The sequence below is a fragment of the Harpegnathos saltator genome, unplaced genomic scaffold (assembly GCF_003227715.2).
Source record: "Harpegnathos saltator strain DR-91 unplaced genomic scaffold, Hsal_v8.6 scaffold130, whole genome shotgun sequence".
Taxonomy (NCBI): Eukaryota; Metazoa; Arthropoda; class Insecta; order Hymenoptera; family Formicidae; genus Harpegnathos; species Harpegnathos saltator.
In genome coordinates this window covers 937,472-954,806 of record NW_020229907.1, presented here as the reverse complement: position 1 = coordinate 954,806, position 17,335 = coordinate 937,472, and the positions used below count along the sequence as shown (strand labels likewise).

Here is a 17,335-nt window from a genome sequence, read left to right as displayed (position 1 = left end):
TAGAATAACTTTCAAGAAATTATTAAGTCTGTACATACGTTCCAGAGTTTAAGTTTGGATGGCGCTGTAATCTGAATGCGTAAACTTTTCAATTAGGTTATATTTTACGTTTTACATTAAAGCTGTTGGTTAACTTAAATTCGAACTTATATATAATAGTTCGCATTTGTTTGCTTATACACATTTTTAATTTAATTGAAAATGGAGATCGAAAAGGTGCATATTCGATACTGCATGCTGTATTACTTTCATCGCGGAAAAAGTACCGCTGAAACAAGCAGAATTATTTGCGAGATCTATGGTAAACATATTATGTCTGAAAGTACATGCCAATTCTAGTTCCAAAGGTTCCGAAGTGGAAATTTCGATGTTAATGATAAACTTCACTTTGGATGACCTTAAGAAATGAAAAACGAGGATTTAGAAGTTTTACTCGTCGAAGATGCAGCTCAATCGTCTATGGAGCTTGCAGAACAACTTTCTGTTAATCACATAACAGTACTTCGACGCTTACATGCATTGGGAAAGATCCAGAAAGAAAGGAAATGGGTCCTGTGGTTAACATCAACTATCGGAACGAGCTATTAGCAACCGATTCAACACCTGTATCTCACTGTTTGCTCGACGAAAAAAAGTCTTTTTATAGAAAATAGTAATTGGAGATGAAAAATACATTTATTATGACAACCTTAAACCCTAAAAAGAAGTGGTTAGACCCTGGACAGCTTTCTACACTTCGACACTAAAGCGCAATATTCACAGACATAAGATTCTCCTTTGCATTTGGTAAGACTAGAAAGACGCGTTCTACTATGAACTGCTCAAACTTGGTAAAATGATTACTACAGAACGCTATAGTCGCCAATTGTTTCGGTTGAACGAAAAAATTCAGAAAAAAAGGCTGTAGACAGGGAAAGGAAATCGAAAAATCATTTTGTTACACAGCAACGCTTGGCCACATGTTACATCCACGATCAAGGATATCTTATTGGAACTTCAGTGAGAAGTTCTACCACACCCGACATATAATTTAGATTTTGCCTCTTCAGATTATTACTTATTTCGATTAATGCAGAACCATCTGTCTGGTGTACGATTTAAAAATGAGATTGAAATACAAAAATGGGTTGATGAATTCATGTTATCGAAAGATGCATCATTCTTTAATCAATGAATCTATTTATTTCCTGAAAAATGGTCCAAACTTATAACAAGTAAAAAGAAATATTTGGATAAAACATGTATTATTTCTTTAATATACATAACTAAGTCGCCGAAAAAACCATAGGAACTTATGCATAGACCTAGGTTAGGTATTAGGACCTAAACCTCATACCTCAATTTATTCTTCACCTTATTAAAATAATGAGTCTATATTATATTAGGTTGTAAAGAAAATGATTGCCGATTTTTTTCAGAAAATGGAAAACGATTGTTTCATAGAAAGTGAAAACTTTATTCAGTAATATTAACCATTTTATTCTAACAGCTTTGGTTATCCTTCAACCAACTTCATAATTATTCCTCTCCAATCCTACCTACACATTGACGGCAAATATTTTTTTGATAAATATCTGCTTTTGACGTTAATTGAATTGGTTTCTCTTTTCGACTATGATCTTTTTCGTCGAACATTATTGAACGATCTGTTTCTCGTTGCCAGGTATCATTCAAATGTCAATGTGACACTTTAGAAAAAAATGTTTCAGACAAAAGTTGTTTGATTTGAAGGAGGATATAAAATAATGATAGCATTTTGTTTATAGATAGCGCTACTTTCGAGATATATCCACTGATCATCAATTTTATTAAATGAAAACCTCAATTTTTTATTATATCATCTTTTTCTACCAACTAATTTGAACAACTTTTGTTTGAAACATTTATTTATTATCTTAATATTTTTTTAAGTATTTAAGGAAAACTTGGTAACTTCTTCAATATTTAACTTACGATATTTCGCTGTTTGTTGGAAGAAAAAGTGATAAACTATTTTACTCTATTTGATGTCAAGAATATATCGTTACAATAACGCCTTCACTTCTGTTAATTTGATAATTTTGAAATTTCCAAAGGTTGATAAGTTAACAAAAGTTAGAGCACTATTGTAGCAATATATTCTTGAGACTAAATAAAGTGAAAAAGTTCTAATACTATTTTTGCTTTCGACGTATAATTAACGAGATATCGTAAGTTAAATGTTAAAAAAATTATCAAGTTTTCCTTAAATATCTCAAAAAATATTAGGCAAATGAAAAAATATTTCAGATAAAATTATTTCAATTAATTGGTAAAAAACGATAATATAATGAAAAATTAAGATTTCCATTAAAAGGGTTACACCTATATAACCGGCCGAAAATGAACTCTATGTTTGGGGATTTTTTATAATTTTCTCAATAGTGCCATTGAAAAATTACTTTGATAATGTTGTTGTTCATATTGAAAAGTACAAAAAATAATTTTTTAGTGGTAAAAATATTCAAAATGGTAGAGCTGCAGCTGGATGAAGGAAGCAGTCGATCCGGCAAGGTGGTCCGCGACTAGCAGCATAAGTGCCGTAATTTTTAGTCTAGAACAAAAAACAAAAAAATTTGTTTTCTTTACTCCAATACTTAGAGAAATATGTAGCCGTTTTTGATAATATTGATTTTTGAAAAAATGACGGAGTTTTAAACAAAATTTCAATTTTTTTCGAGAAAAAAACGTGTAAAACCATTTGTAACTCAAACAATTTTTAACTTATCAAAACAATCCTACGTATTTCTCTAGAGAATTTAGTTTTTAAAGTCCTGTTAAAATTTGAAGTCAATCAATTAAAAATTGTTTCAGTTATACTGCTAGCCAACTTTAAAAATGCTGTTTCAAGAAAAATGCGTTTAAAGCTTTGAATGTTAATATTCTTTGACTAACAATTAAAATTTTATACTTAAAATGAATTTACCTTTAGTCTGCGATCCCAGGACCATACAGTTGCCCTTAGACAGCAAGATTTTCGTCTTATTCATCTTTTCTCACAACTTTTAGGCTCAAGCGAGCCTCTTTCGCTGCATCGCTGAGAGACCGGTCGGACAGTTTAATGCGTCGTTCATCGGCCTCGATGCAGAAATTATAGCAGTTAGGGCCTATAATGATGCCCAGAATTTGCATTATTTGCATAATACTGCTTATTCCATCGTTAAATAGGCAAACGGCAATGTCAGAGCAGACTTCTAGTACTTTTTTACCGCTCGATAAAGTTTTCGGCGCGATCGACCACACGACGGCATTAAAACTCTCATTGCTATTCTGAATAAATCCTCCCAAGCAACGATTGAGCAGTTCATCGGAGCTTAAGTCTATGTATTGGTACATATGTATTGGTATATGTATTGGTACTATGTATTGGTATTGGTACAATATATAGGTTTGATTTCATCAAAAACCTGTGCTGACATCGTCGGTTTGTGCTTATAATTTATCTGTGACTTTCGCAGCTTGCCACGTGCCACGAGTTGGCACCGCTCGGGCATTTGTCGTGCTGAGGTTGTTCGTCTGTCGAGATCTTATGATAAATTGTGGCCCATATTTCATCTCGCATTTTTTCTATCGAATCTGAGTTTCTTCTTATAGCCAGATCGTAATAAATTGCTAATTCATCAATTAATTTGCCCGTTAGCTTGCCTTTTCCTCCCAGATCTTTCTTCGTTTTTACAAGTTCCTCAGCCGCGTACCCATGCATTTTTGCACGTGATCAATGCACTCTTTTTTAGCAATAAGTACGTCTCCGTAAGGCTGAGCATCTAATGAGCCTTTAAAAGTTTTGCTGTCGCCGTCGCCGATGTAATTAAAATATTTAAGACCATACAGAGTTTCGAAGCGCTGAAACATTTCGATCATCGCATCTACTTCCATTTTTCCGGCTGAGCCTTCGTGATTCGATGACAGTTATTAGCATGGGACTCGAGCCAATCCAAGTATTCTGCAGTGCTCTCCTTTCTCTTCCACAGTTCGCAAGATTTACAGTACCTGGATTTAACTAGTATATCAATGACCTTGCCTGTGTTCCAGCCGATTAGCGTCACTAATCCAAACAGCGACGAGAATCCTCGTTTTCTCCACGACCCAACGCCGGAGACAGTGAGGCCCTCGATTTGTACTTTTTCGGCACTTAATCTTTTCTCTTCTTGCACTGCCTGCTTCATACTTACCGTACGAACTGCGTCTGTGGCTATAGATATCGTATTTATGATATTTTCATTGAGTGACTGAAACATAGGCCGAGGCAGACTCATAAATGCACAAAATTTTATCAAACCGTTCAAGCCAATGCCCAATAAACGCATTGATAAAACTATTCTTCGATTAATTTCGTAACCATTTTTTATTAAACTGCAACTGGGAATAGAAGTATCCTCGCACACGCCACAAGAAACCACAATTTTGAAGCTCAAGCCACGTTTATTTGCCTCGGGGAATTTTATTTCTTTTCCGCATGTTTTGCACACAAGTTGCGATATTGTCGAAAAAACAGCCACAAAGTTTAGTATTTGATAACTGTAAGAGTCATTAACCTTAATATCTTGCGCACTATTGGACAGTTTTAATTTTTTTGCCGAGGTACCAACGCTCTCGCTCTCGGTTTCTATTTCATGATGATTCAAAGGGTGCCGTTTCTTCGCGTTGCTTCGTTTTATTGCAGTCGTATTATGTTTTGAACCTGTTTTTGAGATATATACTTTCTTTGCAATACCACTCATTGCAACATTTGCACAAAACTTAACAAAATAAATAATAAATAACCGTATTATCAAGTAAAAATCGAGATCGATGCGCGTGCGGTTAGCGTTCTTGTAACAGCTGTCGTTATATCAATACATTTCAAACTTATATATTACTAATGTCATATATATACTTAGAATTGTCACAGGGAACCGCAAATATAAATATTTACATTCTATGAACTCTAAGCGTTCCGAAGTACCGCGCGCTCGCTCGACCCGGCTAACTGCACTCTGAGGCGCTTGCCGCGGAAGCCTATAACTTCAAAGAAAAAACTTTTCTGGCTATAAAACCATTTTACTTCATTGCTAAGACCTTAAAGTGTATTTAAAAGAATTGAAAAAAAATCGATTTTTTGAAAATTTTACATAAGTGTTACCCTTTAAGAAAAATAATGATCAGTAAATATTTCGAAAGTGGTGCCATCTATAAACAAAATAATATAATTGTTATATGTCCCTTCTGAAATCATATAACTTTTGTCTGAAACATTTTCCCCTAAAATGTCGCATTTACAAAAAAAATCGTGTGGTACAGGTGGTCTACATGTGTAGATAGGTGGTAGTATAGGTGGTGATATCATATATACAGGGTGGACTATTTTAATTTACTCACCCTGATAACTTCGAAGATCATGGAAATATCGAAAAATGTCCAAAACAAATGTTATAAGGTTCGTAGGAGGTCAACTGATGGTGACTTTAACTTTGACCTTGAAGGGCATTTTCAAGGTCAGTTGAAGGTCAATTTAATATTTTAAAATAGAAAGCCCAATTTTTTATTATATCTTCTTTTTCTACCAATTAATTTTAATAACTTTTGTCTGAAACACTTTTATTTGCCTAATATTTTTTGAGATATTTAAGGAAAACTTGATAATTTTTTTAATATTTAACTTACGATATCTCGCTAATCATTTGTCGAAAGAAAAAATGCTACTAGACTTTTTTACTCTATTTAACCTCAAGAATATATTGCTATAATAGTGCCTTTAGTTTTGTTAATTTGATGATTGTGACATTTCCAAAGATCGATAAATTAACAAAAGTAAAGGCGCTGTTATAACAATATATTTTTGAAATTAAATAGAGTAAAAAAGTCATGTACCATTTTTGCTTTCGACAAGTGATTAGCGATATATCGTAAGTTAAATATTGAAAAAGTTATCAAGTTTTCCTTAAATATCTTAAAAAATATTAGACAAATAAAAATATTTCAGACAAAAGTTATTAAAATTAATCAGTAGAAAAAAAGATATAAAAAATTGTGCTATTTAAAAAAATTAAGTTGATCTTCAACTGACCTTGAAAATGCCCTTCAAAGTCAAAGTCAAGATCATCAGCAGTTGACCCCCTACGATCCCCATAACTTTTTTTTGGACACTTTTCAATATTTCCATAATCTTCAAAGTTATTAGTGTGGATAAATAAAAATGGCCCATCCTATATATATATATCTCTTACGTTTAGCATTACGTTCTTCTTTCCGACATTCATTTGTTTTTTCGTAATTATCATTTGACTCGAAGTATCCGAACGAATAACTCCTCCGTCAATCTGTCCAGATTCCTGAGTAGTAATGATTGCTGAATAGTAATCTATTCACAGTTACAACGTTCTATCATATTTTATAATACATCAATTTTAAGCTACCAGCTCAGTCTTCGAGTCGTTCCTGCTAACTTTGTCAACGACCAGCCGATCTTTCTGATAAAGGTATTCAGTTCGCTTTTGTTTAACTTTTCGAGCATATGCGAACAAAATCAGTAGTAAGATATATTGAAATAACTGACAAGAATTTTAAAAACTTATATACTATATTCGTGAAATTAACCTTCTCGTGCCTGACTTTTCTCTAGGGATAATTTACATCCTTCAGTAAAGTCTTACTAAAGGTTTTTAGGGTCACTGATTACGAATTTGTAGTCAAAATTTCAAAATTCAAAATAGCGAATCCAATATGGCGAACCAAAATGTAAAATTTTCTTAGATTTGAATAAAATTCATATTCCAGAGATTTTTGGAGTCGCTGATTACGAATCTGTAGTCAAAATTTCAAAATTAAAAATGACAAATTCAATATGGCGGACCAAAATGTAAAATTTCCTTGGATTTGAATGAAACTCCAGATATAGAATGATATTCCAGAAGTTTTTAAGACTGCTGATTTGAAATATCAATTTCCATAGGTACTTCTAATCAATTGTTTTCACGGCTACGTTTCATCTGTTATTTTCACGGCTACTGCACATCAGTTGTTTTCACGGCTACTCCTCATCAGTTGTTTTCACGACTAGTACTTATCAGTAATTTGATTCAATTCAAATCATCGGTTGGCGGAATAGTCATGTATAAATGAAAGAAGTCTTACTCAACGGAACCTACAGAACTTCCAAACAATCCAGACGATTCTGAAGCAAATGGCGACTTAGTAACAGAAGTTCAAATGATGATGAGATTTCGAAATCTGACAGTGAGTCTGAATCAAAACAAGACGATAATGAAAATAATGATGAAATTATTACGCACGTAGGATGATTGCAAGATATTGGAAGTATGGTTTTCTTCGATAATGAAACTGCAAGACAAGCGAAAGTAAGTATAAACGTAGATAATAATAACTCGGAGAAAGATTCTTCTCATGCTTATTTAATGACAAATTAGTGGAGAAAATTATGCTTGAAACTAATAAATATGCCTCGCAGAAACTTTCAAACTCGCAATCTGTACAAACGAGAATGAACACATCTCAAGATTTGAAGAAAAGGACTAATATTACTGCTTCCGAATTGAAAGCCTGGATTGGGATTCAAATTTGTATGGGCCTTCATCAGTTGCCAAGAGTAAAGAATTACCGGAGTTCTGATCCTAGTCTAAAGGTAAACATTATTACGAATACTATGACGCTTAATCATTTCGACGAAATTATTGAAATGATTCATGTCAATGACAACACACTTCAACTCCCGAAAAATGACCCAAATCACGATAAACTACACAATATTAGATCTTTCATTAAAGGTATAATCGATAATAGTGCAAAGGCTTACAAGCCTTCAACTTTCGCTTCAGTAGATGAATCTATGATTTTTTTCATTCATTAGATTCAATGACGTTCATTACTAAAACAGTATATGCCTATGAAACCTATACACAGAGGCTACAAAGTTTGGTGTCGTGCAGACTCCGAAACCGATTATGTATCGAAATTCGAAATTTATACAGAAAAATCAAATGCAAGTTCCAATAATACTTTAGGAGAATGCGTTATTTTCAACCTTATGAACGATTTATAACAGTAGAATGTGGGAAGGTATGGCCCGTCAAAACATTCTCCCTCCACTTGACCCGCTGGCGCCACTAAACCACGCCCACCGGCGCCAGCGGGTCGAGTGGAGGGGGAATGTTTTGACGGGCCATACCTCCCCACAGGCAAAAACTGATCGACTTTATAATAAATTTTAAATAAGCAAATTATGGCCGACATTATTAGGGAGTTGGCAATTCTGGCTCTTGATCAGCTACTTAATTTGCATTTGCGGAAAAACTCTTGTGAGCTCTGCTTGATTCGAACCTGGGACCTCTGGCTCTTGAGTTACGCGTCTTACTTACCGCTAAAACGCTACTACTATATCCTGATGGAAACTAGTTATTATATAGCCTACATACGGAAAGTATCGACGTCACAAGATTTTGGGAAAACCCTGTAGGCCCTGCTGGATTCGAACCGGGGACCTATGGCTCTCGAGCCAAACCGTCTTACCACCGCGCTACAGCTATACCCTGATGGAAACTAGCTATATTGTCTACATATGGAAAGTATCGACGTCACAAGTTTTGAAAAAACTCTGTGGTCCTGCTCAGATTCGAGAACCGAGGTCCTCTGGCTCTTGAGTTAAACCGTCTTACCACTGCACTACTGCTGCTCTCTGGTAGAAACTGGCTTTACGACGTAGTCATATAAACGGGTGAGGTATGTGCGTGTGTGCGTGTGTGTGCGTGTGGTTATCCCCACATGTGTGTTCTCTGGAAAAATCCTGTAGGTCCTCCTCGGATTCAAACCAGGGTCCGTTGGCTCTTGAGTCAAGTGTCTTATATGCTACACTATTGCTATACTCTGATGGAAACTAGCTATATTGTATAGATACGTAGAGTATTGACGTCACGCGTGGAAAATTTCGAAAATTCTAAGCCCTACGGACTCGTGGCTCTGAGGCCCCTACTCTTGAAGCGCGCGAGCGTGTGTGCACATGTTCGAGCAGATAAAGATAATTTCGAAGATAAAAACTACTCAGCAATTGTTAGAAGACGATACCTCCGGTCTATGTCTACCTCAATAATTTTACCTGTGTCCTCTCGCTTTCGAACTCGAAAAGTTTACAACGGGTCTTGTTACCGCGAATTAAAGATCACAGGGAAGAGAAAAGAGGCGGAAAGAAAGGAATATACAAAATTTTTATAGAATAAATTCACATTTTATTCTTACACATTTTTCTAATACAGTATTGAACCTGGTACATAGGGATAAGATAATCTAGTGATTGCGCTTACATTGACAAAAGATTTTCTTATACATTCGTATAATTAGCTGATCGTTTCGTTCGCAATGGTTGGTAAACAAATTTTTAAAGGCATTGAGGTTATAACCCCTGCACATAAAGTAAATAAAAACACAACAATAATGGCCACAAGTCGTCGATAAGAGACCCTGTAACTGAGAAGTATTCCATCGGTAAGTGGAGGAATTTCTTCTAAGACGCAGGAGAAATCGCGAGTCCCGGGATGATATCCCGTAGCTGTCAAAGTATGTGGCTGTTCCATTCTGATCGATGTATAGGGTTTTTCAATAAGGGCTGGTCGATGTTGCAATGGAATAAAACAAGCTGTGTGTGAGGTATTAACGAAATTCTTTTTTTATTTGAAAGGCCCATGTATGCCATTATGTGTGGAATATAACATCGTTCAAATGTCCGCCGCGGCTTCTCACGGTGGCACGGATCCGAGTGGTCTAATTTTCAATGAATCTGCCGCATAGATCCGGCTGAATTTGAGCGATGACCTTGGTTATGTTGACTTTAAGGGCATCGGTTGATTACGGCTTATTGGCATAGACCTGCGACTTCAGAAAACCCCACAAGAAAAAGTCTAGCGGGGTCAAATCGCACGATCTTGGTGGCCAATTCACGTCACCTCTGCGAGAGATAACCATACGCTCAAATCGTTCATGCAGAATGTCCATCGTGGCGTCCGCTGTGTGGCACGTAGCGCCGTCCTGCTGGAACCACATGTCGTCCACGTCCATATCGTTCAATTTGGGCCAAAAGATATTGGTTATCATCGTTCTGTAGCGCTCGCCATTGACGGTGATGGCCTCACCAACGTCGTTTTCGAGAATGTACGGACCAATGACGCCGCCGACCCAAAATCCGCACCAAACAGTAATTTTTTGTGGATGCATTGCTACCTGTTAAACCTCGTGTGGGGTGGCGTCGGTGCCATATACAGCAATTATGCTTGTTAACATAGCCATTCATCCAAAAATGCGCCTCGTCGCTAAAGATGATTTTTCGGCCAAAATTGGGGTCCTCTTCCAAATGCTCCGAAGCCCAGTTAGCGAACAAACAGCGTTGTCTATGGTCATTAACTTTGAGCTCCTGGGCCAGTTGGATCTTGTACGGGTGCAGGCCCAAGTCCCGACGCAAAATTCGCCAAGTTGAAGTCTGCGAAAGGCCGAGTTCTTGTGCACGGCGAGAAATTGACTGCCTCGGGTTCTCCTGCACACTTTCACTTACAGCGGCGATGTTCTCGGCCGATCTGGCGTTCCTTTGACGTACGGGTGTTGGCTGATCGTTTACCGAACCGGTCGTCTCGAATTTGGCTACCAACCGTTGGAGAGTCGACTTTGAAGGGCCACCGCGTCTGCCGTAAAATGGGCGCAACGCGCGCAACGTTTGCACTAACGAACACTCATTTTGATAATAAAGTTTTATCATTTGGACGTGCTGCTCAATCGTGTAACTTGTCATGGTGATTTGGCATCAGTGACTGAATAATAAACAACAGACAGACGCCGCCAAAACAACATGGCCGCCACAGGCTACCAACATCGATCCGCAACAATTGGAAAACCCTGTAGAATGCGACTCAGTGCTGTCCTGGACGGTCGTGATTGTCCGTATTAGCGACTATTGCCGTCGATCCCGTCCCTCGGTAATCTGTCGGCTGGATAGACGCCTGTGTATCTGGCGTTGAGATGTTGTAGCGCATGTTGAATTTCGAGCGAATTCATTTTATATAATTTCGTTTTACCTCTGGTAACGTGATTGTTATACCAGGTATGTCGGTAATTACTTTCCGGTTTTGTAACAATGTCACTAGCCATAAGTATGCAATGTTATGATTTGATACATATGTCATTTTATTCTACTGACATTAACCTCAAAACTACACAAGTTACGTTCCGCCAAAATAACAGCGTTATAGATTAATAATTTTTTGAAAATGTCGAGTTTTGTGCCTGAAAACGTGCATTTGCGGCACGCATTATTTTTCTTGTTTAATCAAAAGAAAAAAGCCGCTGAAAGTCATCGTTTGCTGGTAGAGACTTACGGTGAGCATGCTCCAACCATAAGAACATGTGAAACGTGGTTTCGACAATTCAAATGTGGTAATTTCAACGTTCAAGACAAAAAACGTCCTGGTAGGCCGAAAACGTTTGAAGATGCGGAATTGCAGGAGTTATTGGATGAAGACCCAACACAAACTCAAAAACAATTGGCAGAAAAGTTGAATGTGAGCCGAGTAGCAATTTGTGAACGATTACAAGCAATGGGAAAGATCCAAAAGATGGGAAGGTGGGTGCCACATGAATTGAATGACAGGCAATTGGAAAATCGAAAAATCGTCAGTGAAATGCTGCTTCAAAGGTATGAAAGGAAGTCACTTCTGCATCGAATAGTAACGGGTGATGAAAAATGGATTTATTTCGAAAATCCCAAGCGAAAAAAATCATTGTTATCACCTGGCGAAGGCGGCCCATCGACTGCAAGGCCAAATTGCTTTGGTCGCAAGACAATGCTCTGTGTCTGGTGGGACCAGGTTGGTGTCGTATATTATGAACTATTGAAACCTGGAGAAACAGTTAATACTGATCGCTAGCAACAACAAATGATCAATTTGAACTGTGCATTGATCGAAAAATGTTCACAATACGCTCAAAGACATGATAAGGTGATTTTGCAGCATGACAACGCGCCGTCTCATACAGCAAAACCAGTCAAAGAAGTGTTGAAACCACTTGGATGGGAAGTTTTATCGCACCCGCCGTACTCTACAGACCTGGCTCCATCCGACTACCACCTTTTCGCATCGATGGGGCACGCGTTTGCAGAGCAGTACCTCGCCGATTTCGAAGAAGTTAAAAAATGGCTCGACGAATGGTTTAGCTCAAAGGAAAAACAATTCTTTTGGAATGGCATCCATAAATTGCCTGAGAGATGGGCAAAATGTATAGAATCAAATGGCCAATACTTTGAATAAATATATTTTAACTATCCACTGTAAATAATGTGTTTTCTTTAGCGAAAAAACCGGAAAGGAATTACCGACACACCTGGTAATTGTGAAGGAAATGAAGAAAATTCATCACTAGCTTTATTAAATATGTTCTCTGTTGATGAAATTACAACTTCAGAGGAAGAGAAACATATTGAATGTACTGAAGCTGCAATATCAGAAACAACTGATACACATTTATTTATAGACGCGCAGAAAATATTACAAAATATTATGCGTCATGAATTACTAAGAAAATGCACAGAATGTGAACAAATGATAAATAGCCAGCTCATTTTAGAAACCATCATAAAATTAATTGATATTTTAGAAATAAGATTTTCTTATATTTGCCATGAAACGAAAATTTTAAACAAATTAATACATATAACACATATAATACATATAATACATTAAACACAGAAATATTGTTGATGCCGATGCATTGTTATCAATCTTAAGAATATTATGAGCAAAGAAATAGCAAAATATTTTATATTACAATGGTGTAAATTTATTAATAACATTTTAAATGGTAAAATGCAAGATGAATGGTTTAGTAATTTTATTTATAATGAAGCTAATAGGATGGCAAAACGGTATTTAAAAAAGAATTGTAAGCAAAATCAACCTAACAACAGCAAAAAGTTCTCATAGGCTAATATTTATCAGTTATTGTATTTTTCGAGAACTGTGGTGACATATTATGTTTAATACTTGTAAACAAAATGTTTAATGAATTTTAATTATAACAACAACAATCTATTTTTTCTTTTGTAATTTTCAAATTTTATTTCTATTTAAGTTTTAATTATACTGGTCAACAACGATTATATTTAATAAATACTTTTTACTATTTCTTAAATTTTTTGATATACTGATTGATATACTGATATACTGAGTGTGAAATTAAAGACAGTAACAGATCTACCTCATTCTGCATTAAGTTCCACTTGTAGCCCAATATTATCTTATCAATGCATTAAGAAATATCATTTCATATTATTATTTTGATTTCTACAAATAATATGGAATAATATTGTAAAATATGTAAAATACATAGCACAGGGAATTCAAATAAGATAATTCTTTTCTGAGAGTTGTGAAAAATAAATTCTTTTTGCATCTGAAAATGAACTCATAATTAATGATATACGCCTGAATTTTTGTTAAATTCTCTATGTAAAACTTTTATTTTAATTTTAATTCGGACTTCATATTCAGAATCAGGATATCAACAAACATAATAAACACTAAAAAGTATTCACTTAATAAAATCATTGTTATTTCGTTTTACCAAAAATGTGTTACAAAAAGATATATTCAATATAAAAAATGGTAAAAAAATTTGAAATCAGCAAATAAATATACAAAAGTCATCTTCTTATTTCCATTTAACAGAAACAAAAGTTAAAATTTATTCTGTATTATTAAACATATTTATCGACTGAGTATAGTACAAAATCGATATTTAGTTCCGATTACGAAGGTACTCAATTTGCGAGGGCGCGCAAACACTGTCCCCTCATAATACATGGGAGTTTGGTGGCCCTGGCAGAGCCTACAGAGTTTCTCCAAAACTTGTGACATCGATACTTTCCATATGTAGGCTATATAACTAGTTTCCGTCAGGGTATAATAGTAGTAGCGTAGTGGTAAGACGCGTGACTCAAGAGCCAGAGGTCTCCCAGGTTCGAATCCAGCAGAGCTCACAGAGTATTTCCGCAAATGCAATATGCAAATTAAGTAGCTGATCAAGAGCCAGAATTGCCAACAACTCCCTAATAATGTCGGCCATAATTTGCTTATTTCAAAAGTCGATTATTTTTTGCCTGTGGGGAGGTATGGCCCGTCAAAACATTCCCCCTCCACTCGACCCGCCAGAGCCGATGGGCGTGGTTTAGTGGCGCCGGCGGGTCGAGTGGAGGGGGAATGTTTTGACGGGCCATACCTTCCCACATATTACTTATAACAAACCGGAACATTTGTTGCGTTCGACAATTTCTTCATTACGGTCAATCTGAGCTTCATAAGAAGGGAATTTTTTCAATGGGAACAATTAGAAGTAATCGAGTTAAGTTACCTCCCATGATAAAAATAGAAAATAAAATGTAAAGAGGTGACTATGATTTCCAAGTGAAACAAATGTCGCAGCTATAAAGTGGATGAATAAGAAGCTTGTGACATGTTTAACTACAACGCATAATCCAAAAGATGTAGCAGAAGTATAAACAAAAAATAAGAACGGTATAAAAATTACTGTAACTTGTCCATCTGCTGTTGTGACCTATAATAAAACCATAGGGAGCGTGAATCGATTCGATCAATTAAAAAAGCAATATGCTATTGATAAGCGCTCAACTAAGTGGTGGCATAGAATTTTTTATTATTTGATTAATTTAGTAATTATAAACGTCTAATTTTGTATAAGAAAAAATGTCTACTCAAGAGCAATTACATTTCCGCCTCAAATTGGCAAAACAATTAATTGATGAATATAGTTCTTTAAAACGCAAAGGACATCCACTTTTATTTCAAGGATACAAAAAAATATCAGCACTCAATGACGTTAGAAAAGTACAGGTAGAAATACATATGCCTGAAAAATCATACAGGGTGTCCCGGGAGGAATGGTCAATATTTCATGGATGTATAGAATGAGGTAATATAGGCAAAAATGTTATATAAACATGGTGTTATTTATTACTGGTTTCCGAGATACGGCTATGTTAAATTACACGTCGGAATTTAAAGTTGGCGCGTCATTGAGATTTCATTCTTCACCGTAACGGAGTGCTACAAGTTGTGTATCAGTTGGAAAGGTTAACGAAACACACCTGATGATCTGTCCTGCTGTATGTGACACACTGCAAACATGCCGTACGTGTTTTCGAATGTAGAGTACGCAGATATGGTTTATGTTTATGGGTATTGTGATGGCAGTGCTCCCGCAGCCGTTGAAGAATATTATCGCCGTTTTCCGATGCGCCGCATTCCAGGCCAAAGAGTATTCTCAAACGTGTTTAACAGCTTACGTGAAAATAGTACACTTCCCAGTACTCACATCACATCTGAACGTAGAGTTGAGAGAAATGTTCAGGAAGAAGAAAATGTACTGCAAATGGTACAAAGGAGCCCTACGATTAGGACAAGAAAGGTCTCTGCACGTACTGGTGTTCCTCGAACACGTGTCTGGCGGATACTGCATGACCAACATCTGTGCCCATTTCATTCACGAGTACAAAATCTCCATGAAGGAGATGGAGCCACACGTCTACAGTTTTGCCAGTGGCTACAGAATCATCGTGAATTGATTCCTGTCATACTTTTCACTGACGAGGCAACATTTACGCTTAATAGCATAAATAATACGCGTAACACCCATCATTGGTCGCAAGATAACCCTAACGCCATTGTTATACAGAATTTCCAAATTCGTTTCTCCGTCAACGTATGGTGTGGCATGATTGATGAAATGCTGATTGGTCCTGTTATTTTACAAAATCGTATGACAGGGCAGAGTTACCTCGACTTTTTACAAAATACGCTTCCACAACAACCAGAAAATATTTCCCTGGCTATACGAAGAACAATATATTTTCAGCACGATGGAGCACCTCCTCATAACACATCTTGTGAGAGAACACTTAAATGCAGTGTTTCCACATCGCTGGATTGGTCGCAGTGGAACAGTATAGTGGCCACCAAGATCACCCGACCTAATTCCCCTGGATTTCTGCTTGTGGGGTTGGTTAAAGTGCGAGGTGTTTAAAACTAAAGTGAATACACGAGATGAACTTATTGCACGTGTAATATCAACCGCTGTTGATCAAATTAGGAGCCGTCAAGATGCCCTCCGGCGCGCAACCTGCCACGTTCTCACAAGATGTGACAAATGTATCGAAGTACGGGGCGAAATATTCGAAAATTTGTTATGATAGATGTATTACAATGTAATTGCAGTAAACTTCAACACATATTAGACAATTCCGACGTGTAATTTAACATAGCTGTATTTCGAAAACCAGTAATAAACGACACCATGTTTATATAACATTTTTGCCTTATATTACCTCATTCTATATCCCCATGAAATATTAACCTTTCCTTCCGGGAGCCCCCCGGGACACCCTGTATACACGACTACGGTGTCGTTTGTGTTCAATAAATCAGCGTAAAGTTCCACTCTGTCCCATCCCGTGCTTCAAAAAATTTCACGAAATGTGAATAACATTGAAATGAACTTTTTTATTTACATTTTATCAGCTATATTAGATATAACTATATTGAATTTCAAAATTTTAACTTTGGATTCGTTATCAGCGCCTCTGAAACAGAAAAACTTCTGAAAAGTGAGTTTTAATCAAATCCAAAAAAATTTCACATTCTGGTCCGCCATGTTGAATCCGCCATTTTGGAATTAAGTAGCAATTTTATTTCATATAGCCATATATTACGTTAACCTTCAAAATGAACCCAGGAAGAACTTGCTATCTTAATTTTTATGAAATATTAGGTGTAGTAAAAAGAAATCCATTATTTTTCCAATAGACGGCTTTAGTTATATGTATCTCGCGTTGTATAAGTCCGATCGGGTTCCACTAGATGGCGTTAGAAAGATGAGATTTCGTACTAAAAAAACTTTTCTGACAGTTTTGTGATTAGTTGACTCAGTTTTGGTTGAGCGCGCGTCAAAGATGGACACTAGCAAAGAGAAAATACGCTATATTTTACAGTTTTTCTTCGATAAAGGCGAAAATGCAAGCCAGGCGGCTGAAAATGTGAATAGTGTTTATGGTCCTGATACTGTAACAGCCAATCACGCGCAATTTTGGTTTCGTCGATTCCGTTCCGGTAATTTCGATGTCAAAGATACACCACGCACTGGAAGGCCAATTGTCGAAAATATCGATAAAATCATGGACATTGTCGAGTCCGACCGTCATGTAAGCACTATTTCGATTGCCCAAGAGCTAAAGATTGCACAAAAAACCGTTTGGAACCATTTGAATAAGGCTGGA

The 17,335-nt window shown here is 36.4% G+C and overlaps 1 protein-coding gene and 1 pseudogene across 2 annotated transcripts in view; both read right to left on the bottom strand.

The window, feature by feature from the left end:
• The window catches only part of LOC105181424 (Molecule interacting with CasL), a 288,317-nt gene that overhangs the window by 49,735 nt on the left and 221,247 nt on the right, over positions 1-17,335 (bottom strand). The gene's annotated exons all lie outside the window — the stretch shown is intronic.
• Positions 2,753-4,928, bottom strand: LOC109503627 (uncharacterized; annotated as a pseudogene).